We start from the raw sequence: 13,973 nt of genomic DNA, 5'->3' as shown, positions 1-13,973 counted from the left end.
ATAGGACAGGATTGGTGTGACCACTCAAGCTACTCTCTGCCGACTCCCGTTCATTGCAAATGGACATATCCATAATGGCTTGTATAGGCTGCCAATTACAGCCCATCTACAAGGGTTGAGAATCTCCACCTATAACAAGAACTAAACATGTCAATCTGCGCTCAGTCACACACAGATCAGCTTTATGGGGGGACAAATTATCCTTGGTCATTACATCTCACTTAGGCTGCATTCAGATGAACGTATATTGGCTCGGTTTTCCTGCCGAGCTGATATACGTTGTCCTCATGTGCATGGAGGGGGAGCTAAGTTCTGTGAATTAGCCCCGCCCGCGTTCTGCCTCTCCCCATTGCAAATAGTGCAGAGAGGTGGAGAGGAGGCAAAGAGGGGACGGGAGCTCAATTCCTGCTCCTGGCTGGGGGGGGGGGGGGGGGGGGGGGGGGGATGGAAGCCATCACAGAACTTAGCTCCCCCTCCATGCACATGAGGACGACGTAACGTATATCGGCTCGGCGTGAAAACAGAGCCGGTATACACTCGTGGGAATGTAGCCTTACACGGGAGATTCATCCAACTAGAAAACATTGTTTATGGACTGATAAATATCACTTTCACACTTAGACAGGTCCCATTATTGGGAATGATTGTTTATGCCTGAATAACCAGCCTCTGTAAATGTGCCTGTAGGTTATGGGGTGGGGGGAGTAACTAAATAGTAATTCAGATACCCCACATTCTGATGCTTATCACTTATCCACAAGAGTTAACAATCATGTCTAATAAAGATGAGATGAGCTCTTAGACCAGGGTCTCCAGAACTATCAAATGGGGCAGCTGCATCCAGGTGGTGATTCATCGGAGAACTAGCTGTGCATGTCATGGCGCCCTCCCTTCACTATTACAGAAGCCCCCAATATCCACCTCTGCTGTCATTCACTGCCTTACTAGTCAGGACAAGGGTCCCCAGTCTAGTGACACATGCAGGTTCAGCCTCTGAAACGCTCAGCTGTCAAGTCTAAGGTGGGAATATGATCTTAAAGAAAATAATTCCAAAAAACTTAAAGCATGCAAATGCTTGCACTTATTCTAGTCATGGGATCCTACAAATAAAGGTATGGAGTCTGTGTCAAAACACCAATTCTATGCTCCATATTTCTCAGGAGTGTACCTTTTTGGTATTGGGGCCACACTGAGAAAGGCATGTTGCCCCAGGATGTTTCTAATGTGACCCCCCCCCCCCCCCTTCTTGCTTGCAGATTGCTCCCCATAACCCCCTCACGAGTCTTAATATTATAAGACTCCACACTACATGATGCATGGAGTATCAGCTGTCATCCCTTCTATACAGAACAAAAACCACTGGAGGTAGTTTGTCCTATATGGGAGGACTGGACTAGCTGATTAGAGCTTGGGACAAGATTTTATTAGTTTACCCCACTGCTGTACTGCTTGTTAGGATGCAAGGGAACACAAGATGGGGTGAAGGGAGAGCACAAATCAAACACTTGATGGATCTTGAATATATTGGAATGGGACAAAGGTGGAACCTTACAAACACTTGTACGCCAGAATATTGGCATAGAAAATGTGCAAATGTGTGCCCTGCTTGCACAAATTTTGTGACTTCTTTCTGCACTGTCCTACGAAGGTGTGGACAGATTTAATTTATACCAGAAATGTATACCTGGTTGGGACACGGTGTATGTTCTGTGAAGGCGCATGGCGCTGCTATGATGTAACTAATACGGGGGGCAGGTGTAGGCCTATTCCTGCATTGGTACCTTTTCCGGCAGCACACACAAAACCGACATTGGAAATTCTGGTCTTGGTACATGTCCCCCAAAGTTAAAAAAAAAAAGAGACTATTACAAAGTGCTCAACAGAAGAACGTAAAGTAGTATCTCCATTAACCACTTGGTATTTGACCAAATAGGGAACAAATTTATCATATGCCATTCTCCTGGTGGGTGGGAAGAGGGGTGGGGCGCAACTATGAACACCTCACCATGTGTAATAGGTACATTAGAATGTAAATCATTAATTTACATCTCACTTATGGCTGGGTTTATAGATGCCGGATTTTCTGTGGGAACCCTCTGCACAGAAATCCACAGCATTTACAGTAGCAGCAAAATGGAGAAAGTTTTGAAAATCTCATCCACATGCAGCAGAAAAAAATCCACCCAACCCACACTTCACAATCAGCAGAAGGAATGACTAGACTTGGAGTCTACATACTTAGTTGGATAACCACACTCACTGGGTAATGGTCCTGGTAAGTGTGATGTCACAGGAGGGGTGGGGCCTCCCAGGATTACAGGACTCTGCACATATCAGGAGGGGTAAGCCAACATTTTTTCATTCTACAGTATTTGCACCTTTATATGGCCATATTTTACTATTAAATCATGGGGTGGATCTATTAAGTCATAATAAGGAATTTATTAGGCTCCCTGTCCACGGTCGTTGTGGAATATTGCTAGCAATATTACGCAGCGGGGGATGAGGGGTTAGACTTGTCAGTTCTCTGCAGTTCTCTGCAGTGAGCCTATCTGAGAAAGCCGGATGCCGCAATTTGATTCTCCGCTCATGGACAGGTGGCTTTGCTATGGAAAGCATGCACTGCGTTACCCGAGGCTGGATTATCGCCACGGATAACGCAATGCAAGACCGCCCATGGACCGCTTTAAAAGCAGTGGTTTATACGTTGGGTTTTGATATAAACCTCGCCAACCCATGGCGCATCTAATGTAGCAATATGTGCAAGTCACTCCCCCTTCTTACAAGCCACACACCCCTTTTTTCCCAAAATTGTGGCATCAAAGTCTCTTTTTTTTTCTTCCTGCAAGCTGAGCTTGTACCAAACTAACATTTGTATGTTGGTTTTGACATCATGAACTCCCCCCATCAGAAGCGGCCGCACCATCAGATGTTGGACGGATAAACTGATTTACTCCAGTTTTCTGGTGTAAGAGGCAAAATCCAAGACACCGGAGTATCTAAGGCATGTAGTTTATAAAAAGGTTGCACACGGCTGTTGTCATGACTCAGAAGCCAAAACATGTTTCGTGTTCTCCGATGCTTCACAACGGCCATGCAAGGCTGAAATGTTCCCATCTCAGACCTTTATATGATGAATGATTATACCGCGGGTCTCCAAAGTGTGGAAACACCCAGATAGCATGAAAATGGTTTGGCAGACGGTGATACAGTTTTGCATGCAAGGTGGGGGGGGACGGTGGAAACCTGTTAGGCCATGTTACCAACATGACGGCCATTTTGAATGCCGCCATCTCGGATTCAACTCTGATTTTCCAACGGGATCGGTGGTGTGGGATGTATCGAATTGGCAGAGAATTTCACCCAAAAAGTAACGGTGTGCTTCATTCTAGCATAACTTTATTTGTTCTCATGTTAACATTGGGATTTTTTCTTCATTACAGGAAATGTGAGTAATGGCGTTATCTCAAGCAGAACGTGTTCCGATCATCCTTCTGTCAGGTGAACGAAGAACATTTTATCACGGCAGATTTCCATCTAGTCACCCAACCAGACCTCCCATTACCCACAATGCAGGGGCCAAACGTCTTTTCAAATTCCAAGAAACAAGTTCTGTCGCTGATAAAACCGAAATGATCAAAAATCACTCCTGATGAATGAGGCCAGAACCGCCATTGTTGATGCTTCATCTGTAACGGTTTTTGAAGACATTTATGAAATGGGACTTTTTAAAAGTTGCACAATTTATGTTTTCAATCTCACTGCTTCAAAAACGCCCCACATGATATAAGCTCTACTAGCACTTTGTACGCCCGCCACATACTGGAGTGAGATTGTGACAAAGGCCGCATTTATCTATGTATTTGCACCTTGTTCGTTGGTGTATTTCCTCCAGAATAACGTTTCCTCTGCTGCAGGACTCATTTATCAACCGTTTGTGCGCAGAAACTACAGCGATTTGTGTCCTCCATGTCTGCTTTTCCAAGTGTCTAAAACAGTTAGTGGGATTTGCCGCTTGATCAGAATTTAAAGACATTTATGAAATGTGACTTTTTAAATAGTTGCACAATTTGTCGCACTCTCACCCCAGTAGCATGGTGACTAGAGATGAGCGAGCATACTGGCTAAGGGCAATTACTCGAGCGAGTATTGTCCTTAGCGAGTACCTGCCCGCTCGGAAGAAAAGATTCGGGTGCCGGCGGGGGTGAGTGGCGAGTTGCGGCGGGGAGCAGGGGCGGGGGGGGGAGAGAGAGCTCTCCCCCGCCGCTCCCGGCACCCGAATCGTTTCTTCTGAGCGGGCAGGTACTCCCTAAGGACAATGCTTGCTCATCTCTAGTGGTGACGTAAAAAGTGACTCCGTATTTTTAGACATATTTTAAGAAGCAATAAAGTTACCAACATCAGGCAACATTTCATAAATTTGTCACATTGTAAACTGGAGAAGAAGAAGAAAACAGAAAACTGACACCAAAAATTCCCCACAAGATAAATTCTCCTCCAAAGTCCTCTCAGGCTGCATTTCCACAGACCAATGCAAGATGTGCTTGAGACTCGGGCGCAACTGACCTGACATCGCACGGCAGACGGACACCAACACATTACATAACCCATTATTGTCTGATACAGAAAAATTGGGCATGCAGCGATTTTTCAATCTCGGACCGTCGGTCTACGTGACAAATCACTCCTGTATATGAACCCAATCACATGAATTTGGTTCATTTTCTGTACAAGTTCTTTCCTGTCCATGATAGTTTAAGGCCTCTTTCACACGGGCTACAAAATCATCGCTACAAAACGCATGTATGTGAAGCTCATGGTTTTCAATAGGCTCTTTCACATGAGATGTTTTGTAGCCAGAAAGAACCCATTAGAAACCATGAACTTCAGGCCGCATCCATACAGGCGATGTGATTATGACGCGAGAAAATCACAGCAATATCGCATTGGTGGTCCGTGACAATAACGCAATCTTGTGGTTGCACAACTTTGTAGTACCACGTGCAAGGATTTTCAGGGGTGGGAGGGGATTGAAATATAAGCCCTACCTTGGAAATAAGCCCTAGCTACATAAAAACATTTTAGAAATCTGATACATCACCTGAGAAGCGCTGTCCAGCTCCGGCCCATCTTCTCCTCGGTCCCCGGCACTGGCCTTCAGCATGTCTTCTGGCCAGGGATTGGAAAATCCCCACCTCCTGGAAGGTTACTGGCTGAGCGCTGTGATGTTCAGCCAATCAGAGCCAGCGCACAATGAACCAATCACAGCCATTCATTGGTTGTGATTGATTCATCGAGTGCTGGCTCTGATTGGCTAAGCTGCGGCCCTCAGCCATTCAGTGGCTGGTGGAGATTTTTCCAATCTCCGGCCAGAGGAGATGCTGAAGACAACTGCCATGGATCGGGGAGAAAACGCAGCGGAGCTGGACAGGCCTTCTTAGGTGATGTATGTGTTTTTTTTTCCTCTGCAGCCAGGGCTTATTTTAGGGCTTTGACAGTAGGATATCCAACTGTCAATGTTGCAACGCATGAAAACGCAGTTTCCATAGGGAAACATAGGCTACAAAAAATACTTGCAAATCACAGCTGTATAGAGCATGCCATGATTTTGTATTCTCGCAATGTCGCAGGCTACAAAACATCACTTGTGTGGATGGACTCATAGGAAAGCATGGGCTTTCCCATGGGCTTCTCCACATACATGTGATTTGTAGCACTGTCACATTGCAATAAAATTGCATGATAAAGTCACCTGTGATGATGCGGCCTCACATAGATGTGTTTTGTAGAAATGATTTTGTAGCCCGTGTGAAAGAGGCCTTATGGCCATGTAAACACGGCTTGATACTGAGAAGCCCGGCCCCTCCTGTGTCATCATTACCGGGGGGTGCGGTCAGCTGCCTATAAGTCCACAGACGCCCCCAGGAGAAATCATTCTTACAGCTAGAGCTCCTGGGTGTTGGTTGGTGAGGTGGCTGATACTAGTGGAGGTTAGGAGTAGGGTAGCAGCTGGTGGGGTTTTTTTTTATTTTTTTTTAAAGTTCTTGTCTCTGATTGTCTTCCTCCTTGCAGGTGATTCCAGGTAACCTGGCTGAGATGGAGCAGCAGGTAAGTACTGAGTGTTCTGTAATGGGGATATTACTGACTGCCGGTGATGGATTCCCACCCTGGTCTATATAATGGGGGTGTTGAGCACATCCAGTAGGCAGAAGCTGCTTCATCAGCTGCTGAGAAACCTCCATGTGAGGAAACACAACTTCCCATTATCTGACTGCTCCAGGTGAAGTAACACAACTTGCCTTTAGGGCCCATTCAGACTATTTTTGGGCTGTATGTATTCCTTGGCTGACACATCAACCCATAATGGCTTGTTGAGCTATTCACATGGCTGCTTGTTCCTGCAGACTGATGGTCCACAGGAGAAGTTCTCCTTGTCTGTTAGATGTTTGGTACAATGTTAGCCCGCAGAATAAAATGTGATTGTCAGTAAGAGGAAGTAATCTTCTACATCTGATACATCTTAATGGCCCACAAGATGATACAAGAAACTTTTTTGAAAGGACTTTTTCAGGCTGCTTGGCCTCCTGCCAGGATTCTGGTATAACCTCCAGTTTTCTTATGTGCACCCATGTCTCTTCTGCTGTACCCCCGAATGTAATTGCCTTGGTAGCAGCTGCCTGACACTGGTTCCAGTTAAGAGGTTTTCTGGGATAAGAATAATAATTCTAGCCGAAGGATAAGTCCTCGGTAGTTGATCAGTGCTGGTTCACTGCTTGGGATCCCCGCTATTGGCCGGGTCAGTTGTTGCTGCGGGCAGAGAAAGAAGCTGATCACTGTCTGTATTGCAGTTGGTTGATTTTTGCAAGCACAGCTCCTATTGGATTATAGAAAATCCCTGAGTCCTTTTTAATGTCAATTATAACAAGTGGTTAAAGGGGTAGTCTGGAAACACATTGACTCTTGGGTTCTAAGTGAACCTTCGTTCTGCTAATTAGCTGGGTCCTAAGACTTGGCTGTTCCAGTAAACCCAGTAGCATGCCCCTGTCTTTTGCTGACCAGTGGAATACTCCAACACTCCTGCAGCAATCCCATCTGCCTATATTCTCTTTTTTTTTTTTTTTTTTTTTTCGGGAATACATCCAGATACTTATCCTGTGAGACTCTACTACTATTAAATATAACTGGCTCCTCCTAATGTTTGAGTAGAACTACAAAATCTTCTGTGGTAGTAGTAATGCACATTATCTACAAGTCTGGTTGAGGCTCTTAACCCTTCCCTGTACTTCAGTGTGCCTTTTCCCCCCCCTTAGAATGTGCTGGTAAGGTTGGTGAACCTCCCACTGGTGAGCTCCACATATGATCTGGTGTCTTCTGCCTATGTGACCACCAAAGACAACCATCCCTACCTGAAATCTGTATGTGACGTTGCAGAGACAAGTGTGAGAAGCATCACTTCTGTGGCTATGAGCAGCGCCGAGCCCCTCCTACAGCGCCTGGAGCCTCAAAGTAGGTGTTCTATGGAAGGAGGGTCTCATCCTCACTGATGACTGAGATGCTGGGGATTAGACTTTCTTTACTTTTCCTTCAGATGGTGACTTCCATATCTAGAAATGCAGATTCTCCAATTTCAATACTAAAGGGTTGTCAACCAGTTATGATTGTATAGAAATGTGTAGGGAATAAATGTGTTATACAGGGAGCTTAAAAGGAAACTGCTGTGACATCTTACTTCTGCCATGATTTTGGGACTTTGCTTTAGATGTGCCATTCCTTCCCTCCCAGTTTAGAATTGGGTAAATATCACATCCTACAGCCAGTTCAGTATTCTAGGCACTCTGACTTGCTATGTACTGATGATGAGTTGTATCATAATGAAGGATAATCTTTCTCCCTCTTCAGTCGCTCTGGCTAACGACATGGCCTGTGTTGGCCTGGATAAGATGGAAGAGAAGCTGCCTATTCTCCATCAGCCTTCTGGAAAGGTGAGCTATTAACCCTTTCTACTCCAATGCCTCACCTGTTCCGACATCATGAGCTTCCTCTATAGCTCCGATGTTGGAACAGATGCACTCCTGCACTGGTCCTCATCGAGGACCCCCGAGGAGGAGGCAGGAAGAGTTTAACCTTTTCTGCCTTCTCCTTTACACATTACATAGCGCTCTGTAATGCAGAAGTAACACTTCTGAATTCTGCCCGGTGATCATGCTGGGAGTCACCTGACCTCAGCTTTCACTCACAGCCCAGGTCAGGAGGATGAAGAGATGCCCGGAAATCATGTGACTGGTTACCCTCCTGTTCTCGGCTATCAGTCACAGCCAAGATCATGAGGGTGATGAGAGAATGCAGAAGTATTACTCCTACATTCTCCCGGCGATAAGGTACCTTCCGACACTCTCCTGATCTCGTCCCTCAGATCAGGAGGGTGCCAGAGAATGCCAAATGGGCATTCAAATAAATTGGAGCTGGGGAGAATAAGGGGGTGGGGGTTGGGGTTGGAAATGGATTGGAAAGGGTTAAATACCAGGGGACCTTATAAATGTCCCCTAAACTAACCTCCTCTGTAATAGTGGGGCAGTGTAAACAGTGGAGGTGGGTTGCTGGGTTGGAGCTCATGGGTATAAATGTCTCTTCTGGCAGGTGGTGGCTTATGCCTCAGAAGCAGTTGTTGGGGCCAAGGATGCCGTTCTTCAGAGGATCACAGGAGTAGTGGATAAAACCAAGGGAGCTGTACAGGATGGTGTGGAGAGGACTAAGGCTGTAGTAAATGGCAGCATTAGCACAGTCCTGGGAAGCGGTGTATTGGAGATGATGAGCGATCGTGTGGATGCGGCACTATCCAAGTCTGAATCTCTTCTGGAACAATACCTGCCACCGACAGAGGAAGAGTTGGGTAAGCGAAACCAGCCCAATGGGAAGAGGTTATCTAGGAATGCCCCAAAATGACATCCATGCAACTCATGGCAACTTCTCCAAGGACAGAAGTGTAGACTGTGTACATATGTAGCATAAGGCTCTGCATCCATCTGAAATCACACCTTCACACTTTAATTTGCACATGAACTCCCCATCCTAGGACAGGCTGCATGGGTGGCATTCCTTGACAACCCCTTCAAAAAAAAAAAGCACACCTGGGACTACTTACACTGCAAAAGACAGAATACACTATTGTACAGCTATCTGTCACCTTATCTTCTGTGCCAGGAGATCTCCTAGTACATCCAGACTGCCTGTCTGAAGAGCCTCCACTGGGGCCAATTTCATATTTGACTGAACTCGCTGATGTTTTTTGAACTTTTTTTTTTTTTTTAGACCCCTTTATAACCTGTCCACATAGGTGGTAAGTTTGATTGGGGTTCTCACTGCTGAGACTCTACTGATTCTGAGAATGGGGGTCCCCTGCCCTCTCTGCACATTTAAGTTCTTGGGGATCAGTGGCAACCCCCCAACTGATCACTTATCTCAAGACTGATCTTTACTTCCTGCAGATGGTTATGGACAGAGTAACGGTTAGCTGCACACTTGCATCCTCCCTATTGCCACTGTTATATCTGCCAATGAAGGCCTATACAGTGGGAACTCTATATAATCTGTATAGTGATGGAGTCCTTGAAGACTCTATATGTAGACATAACTGTAATGTCTCCTAATTTTAGCTGAGGAAGGCTTTGAGTTGTCCCAAGATAAGGCCAGCTACTATGTCCGTCTGGGATCCTTCTCTACCAAGGCCTGCAGACGAGCTTATCAACAAGCTGTGACCCGGATCAAGGATGCCAAATGCAGAAGCCAGGAAGCCATTGCTCAGCTCCAGATCACAGTTGACCTGGTGAGTAAATCAGCTTGAGGGATTTGCTAGTCTTGTGTTTGACAAGTGCTGTTCTAGAAGACGGCCTTTTATGAAGAAGCATTAGCTATATAAAAAAGTGCTGCAGTGGTCTAAGAGGCAGCAAAATGTAGGTGGTGCGTTTAAGGCTCTGCAGCGACTGAGATGCAAGGCAGAGCACTGAAGAGATGGTGGAGTAGCTGTTAGGGTTGTCATGGTGGCACTACCAACTCCTCCCCTGAAGAAGCCTCTCGAGGCAATGCTAGGGCAGTGGTTACCTGAATAGTGTGGTGGACTTGAAAAATTCAGTCTCGGGTGACACTACCATTTCTTACTCCAAAGGATATCTGACCAGAATATAAAAGTCCACACACGGTTAACTTAATGAACTCAGTTGCTGGGAACGGTCAACTGGGTTGTTGTGTGTGGCTGAGCATTATCCTGCTGGAAAATATATAGATGTATAACATATGCCAGCTATACATATCGAATTATATACAGGAGATATGAGGTCTCTGCAGCCCTATCTTTGGGAGTGCCCTCGCATCACCTCTCCCATGACTTCAATGGGTCCGGTGGCAGCATCACACAGTGTGCTAGGTGCATGCGGTGCAATGCAAGGTCTCCCCACTGAAAACCATGGGACAAACTCTGCAATCCTCTGAAGATCACTTTTTCACTGGAGTGATGAGAGATGTGATTGATAGATAAAAAATACCTTGCAGTCGCAATGAATTTGCATATTGGCGAGCGCGATATCTGATTTCACATTTGCCCATGTGGTCCTGATCTTAAGGGGAGGTAAGTGCTTCCCTTTTCTGCTCTTGTTTAAGTCTGTCTTGGATATGGGTTCTTTTGTTTAGTTGCCTGGAAAGGGGAGGAAGCAATAACAGCTTATTTGTATAACCAGTATTGTAACTGGGGTGGGGGTGCATACCAGTGTAACTCATACATACTACTTATTAGGTTCATGTGAAGACATCTTCCACAATCTCTCCAAAAACCTCATGCTGAATATAACACTACTCTATTCTCTGTAGATTGAATATGCAAGAAAGAACATGGATGATGCCAGTCAGAAAATCCAGAATGCACAAGAGATCTACAATAAGTGGCAGGAGTGGAGTAAAGGCACAGGACAAGATGCTGGTGGGGACCCTGAAAGCACTGAGGTAATGCCAATCCCCCTATAGTATAAGCTGGCACCATCTGGGCCCTGGGAATCTCACATGTCTTTCTCTCTCTAGCACATGGAATCCCACACTCTGGCTATTGCCCGCAATCTCAGTCACCAGCTACAAACCACATGCCTGTCTCTGGTGACCAGTGTCCAAGGTCTGCCCCAAAGCCTTCAGAAGAAAGCTGAAGATGTGAGTGCCATGGCTGCAGATGTCTACCAGACCTTCCATGCTTCCTCTTCCTTCAGAGAAATGTCTGCTGGCCTCTTAACCAGCACTAAGGAGCAGCTCACAAACATGAAGGGGTCTCTGGAGGAGGTGCTGGATCTCTTGGTGAACAACTCTCCCCTAAACTGGCTGGTAGGGGGCTTCATTCCCCAACTGGGTGGTGGACGAAAAGAGGAGCAAGAATCTGATGGGGAAGACTCTGCCAACAAGGAGCATTAAAAGCTTCAGGTGAAAAATGTTGTGCTTAAATGGCCAAATCCCAACTGCACATTACTATTCCACTTCCAATTCTTGTTCTCCCCTTCATCTGAAGGCCGGTATTGGCAGCACCAGGACACATGACAGCAGGGGGAATTTGTCTGTAACATTGGTCTTTGTCTACTCTCGAGGGTTTGGTTTGCTTTTCTTCACAAATGTAACTGCACCATCGATATTTAAACCCCCATTTTTGCACTTTTGTATGTTTTGCATTAACTTGTCTAGTCTAATAAAGTGTGTACATGAGCTATTCCAACATCGTGTAATTTTGACTTAATTTGTGGCTCTAACTGAGTACTTAATCTTGTTAAGACCACGTAAGCATTGGACATGGTGGGCAATGCTTATCCTGGCAGCTTTGGATGTCTGACTTGCGGCCATTTGTGTGCTAGTGCCTGAAGTATTAACATTAAGACCAATGTGAGAACCCTACAGTGTGTGCAGAGATGCGGTGTGAATGCACCCTATGGCCATCTTCATCCAGGCAGTAAACGCTGCAGAATTTGTCAGCTTGATCACGGTGTTCTACAGTACAAGCCATATGGTGGAGATTTAAGAAACCTCCATGTATGAGGGGAAATCTAACAAATCCGTAGTTTTTGAAAAACAGTGCAGACTTTAAATTTGCAACAGGTTTGTCTATGCTGTTGAATTCAGCCTTTGAGGCCAAATGCCCCTGGCGGGGTCTGATTCTGGCTGAAATTTCACAGCGGAATCGGACCTGGTGCCCAGCCAGAGACACATGCTCACCCGTCCGGATCTGCCGGAGTGTCCCAGCCGCCGCGCAGGGCACGACGCACTGGTGATGCTGCAGATCAGGCAACTTCCATTTACTGCAAAGGAAGCCATTCTTTCTCACTGAAAACCAGAAGCCAGAGAAAATGCAAAGAAAGAGGAAATCCATTCAGCTATATGCACTTCCAACCTCCATGATGTCACCCAACATACTTGACATTTTGTGTGGACTATTAAATAGACAATGTAACAAGTTAGTTTGTAAATGGCTGAATGTGTGAATGTGTTACAAGATTGACACTTTGTATAATCCTTGAACATAAATAGCATCTGTCCCAACCACAGCGAGAACATCCCGACAACTATTCCTATTGGAAGAAGGGGAAGTATATAACTCTCCTGCCAATGGGGGGAAAACTGTCCTGGCAACAGCACTCACAGCTAAGTACAAGCTAAAGAATCATCTTGGTGTAACAGGGGCATCCTTAGTACAGACCTCTGGCTCGCTGTGACTACTTCCGTGTAGCGGTTTGGATCAGTGAGGACAGTCAACAGCTATTCCAATCTTCCACGGACGGTGAGCAGTATCTACTGATCTTTCTATTTGACGGCTAATTTGAGTTGGGTTCCAGAGTGCTCAGGTGTCCTTACTGCATGTCCTACCCTCCACCTGTGACCAGCAGCCACCAATCCTGAGGCCGACTTCACACGGGTGTATGTGCGTGCAATGTGGAGAGAATAGAGCCTTTTTTTTTTTTTTTTTTTTTTGCAGATTTGCACACCAAAGGTCTCCATAGAAGTCAATGAGGGGTGCACAAATACACACGCAATAAAGGAGATGCATGAAACACTGCCTAATTGCGCAGGAAAAAACACATCTGGACATCTGGAATTAAACGAATTAGCCACTTCAATTAGTGCATCTTTGCCGTGCAAATGAACCTGCCTTGGTGCAAAAAGTATAGTAAAATATACTCATGCATGTGCAAAAAAAAAAAAGCATTGCTCGTTCCACAAAAACACTACGCGCATGCAACTACATGTAGGCTTATGTGAAGCCGGCCTAACTGTGCAACCTAGTAAGAAGTATAACCACCATGCTTATTGCCTTTTCTTTCAAAGTGAGCTGTAAGGGTTCACCCACATGGGTGTATGCGGGCTGCGTATTGCGTTTGTACGTTTCATGCATATAATATGCAGTATACAGTTTATATCTACATGCATTTTTTTTAACTTTCAGTTTCACTTGCGGATGACTTCCACTAGGGTATACTTAGTGTTCTGCTGGCCTGCAGCTCTCCGCTTCACAGCATGTAGTTACTGGCTTTAGCTAGCAGATGGTGCTGTTGTATAATGGCAGAAACCACAAGCTCCTTAGAATATACTAAGGCCTCCTTCACACGGGAGAAAATCTCAGCGATATGACATCGGTGTCCTGTGCAATACTGCTGCATTTTCTTGTGGCGCTACAAAGTCGTGCGACTTTGTAGTACCTTTTTGCCAGGATTTTCGGGGGAAAGATGGGGATGTTTAAATATAAACCCTATCCTGAATATAAGCCCAGGCTGCATTAAATAAAATAATAAAAACAATACATCGCCTAACAGCCACTGTCACGTCCATGGCACTTGTTTAAAGTCTTCTGCTAGCACTTTCTAGATTGGAGGTTCAAAATCCGCACCTCCAGGAAGGACTGGCCGTGATTGGCTCTTGAGCGCTGTGCCTCAGCCAATAGGAGGCAGGGCTTTATGAAC

The 13,973-nt window shown here is 45.6% G+C and overlaps 1 pseudogene; it reads left to right on the top strand.

Annotated features, from left to right (window-relative positions):
• Nucleotides 1–3,267: 3,267 nt before the first annotated feature.
• Nucleotides 3,268–11,568, top strand: LOC136578675 (perilipin-2-like; annotated as a pseudogene).
• The last annotated feature ends 2,405 nt before the right edge of the window (nucleotides 11,569–13,973 follow it).

The sequence above is a fragment of the Eleutherodactylus coqui genome, chromosome 9 (assembly GCF_035609145.1).
Source record: "Eleutherodactylus coqui strain aEleCoq1 chromosome 9, aEleCoq1.hap1, whole genome shotgun sequence".
Lineage (NCBI taxonomy): Eukaryota > Metazoa > Chordata > Amphibia > Anura > Eleutherodactylidae > Eleutherodactylus > Eleutherodactylus coqui.
The sequence above is the reverse complement of the archived record's forward strand: the minus strand, read 5'-3'. Positions and strand labels throughout refer to the sequence as shown.